This window comes from Aplysia californica, unplaced genomic scaffold, assembly GCF_000002075.1.
Source record: "Aplysia californica isolate F4 #8 unplaced genomic scaffold, AplCal3.0 scaffold01500, whole genome shotgun sequence".
Lineage (NCBI taxonomy): Eukaryota > Metazoa > Mollusca > Gastropoda > Aplysiida > Aplysiidae > Aplysia > Aplysia californica.
The window spans coordinates 61,529-63,059 of NW_004798770.1; the positions used below are offsets into that span (position 1 = coordinate 61,529).

At 37.5% G+C, this 1,531-nt stretch overlaps 2 protein-coding genes across 2 annotated transcripts in view; one reads left to right on the plus strand and one right to left on the minus strand.

The window, feature by feature from the left end:
• Window positions 1-413, minus strand: part of LOC106013913 (polypeptide N-acetylgalactosaminyltransferase 13-like) — a gene marked incomplete at its 3' end in the record, with an annotated part of 6,756 nt that extends 6,343 nt beyond the window's left edge. Inside the window, 1 exon segment of the mRNA XM_035973607.1 lies at window positions 190-413.
• The window catches only part of LOC101849747 (1,4-alpha-glucan-branching enzyme), a gene marked incomplete at both ends in the record, with an annotated part of 20,496 nt that overhangs the window by 5,073 nt on the left and 13,892 nt on the right, over window positions 1-1,531 (plus strand).

Consider the following 1,531-nt stretch of genomic DNA (forward strand, 5'->3'; position numbering starts at 1 on the left):
TTGCCCCCTGACCTAATGATGTGGGGTCATAGATCTAGATCTAGATTAGATCTAGAATCTAGATATATAGATCTAGATTCTAGATCTAGAATCTAGATATATAGATCTAGATCTAGATCTAGATCTATGCACGCATGCATGCATGCATAACCATTCAACACAATATTATTGCCTGTACAAACCACTCACGGCAGATTATATAAACTGGATGCAACATTATACTCCTGTGTTTTCACCCGTGTGTGGTGTGTTGGAACAGTCAGAACACTGGAGTGTGTGTGTGTGTATTGTGTGTGTGTCGACTGACTGGCCCTGGTGCCTGGTCGCGCTGTGTGCAGTGCACATTGCAGTACGAGTAGTAATAGACGAGGGAGACTGGTGGCCAGCGAGTCGGAGCATCTACCGCGGAATCTAAAATACATGAAATATTTTTAACCGCCAAAATTCCCTAGCATCTTATTGTAAAATTATTATTAGACTGTCATCGTGATTAGGTCCAAAAGAGAAATGTCTTTTTTAAATTATGTTTTCTTTCTCAAGGTGAGGAGAGAGACTGCACTAGGGGTATTAATTCTATTGTCAAAGAAGATGTGTAAAGGCTGTCAAAAATTCGTGGTGCGACTTACTTTCAAATATCTCATAAACTATCGAACATAGGTTCTCCAGTTTTTGCACAGTGACTTGTATCAATTTGTCTTAACAGATCAACATGTTTGTTAACATCTGCAAGCTGTATTCTAGAAATTTCCGTAATAAATACTAATAAAAAATCCGATTGGGTGGTTTCTACAGACGTTTCAATCTTTACAGCTGGGGCAATATAGCTTTTAATAGCAAATTCGTCAGGTTTTTCTAATCAGGACATTATGCTTATTGAACGCATGTTTTGAGAGCCATTAGTGAAAAAAAAATGTGTTCACTATAACAGTAATTTCTTGTAACAAGTTTTGCAAGTAAAAATTGTCATTGACGAGCTGTGACGTAGGCCATATGCCTAATCAAAATGAGTGTGAGAAACGGGAAGTGCTGTGAACAATACCATTTTACCTGTGACAGAGATTTCAAGTTTTTTAATCTCGCCCCAATTGTTTTAGAAAAATATGATTTAGTTAAGACAAATCTATTCAAACTGCTATGCAAAGTATGGATGACATTGATTCACCCGTTAAAGAGATATTTGAGGATACGTTGCACCACGAATTTTTTGATCGCACTATATAAAGAGAGAGTAGTAGTGCTACCTCCCAACTGAACATTGAAGAGATTCTCTTTGATGACTTGGTGTGTCTGTAGGAGAGAATATATGGCTATGACAGCTTCGTTCTGAAATGATAATGCATGCCTCAATACTGACACTGTTGCTTACTTAGATACTCATTCACTTAGATACTCACTTACTTAGATACTCACTTACTTAGATACTCACTCACTTAGATACTCACTCACTTAGATACTCACTCACTTAGACACTCACTCACTTAGATACTCACTCACTTAGATACTCACTCACTTAGATACTCACTCACTTAGA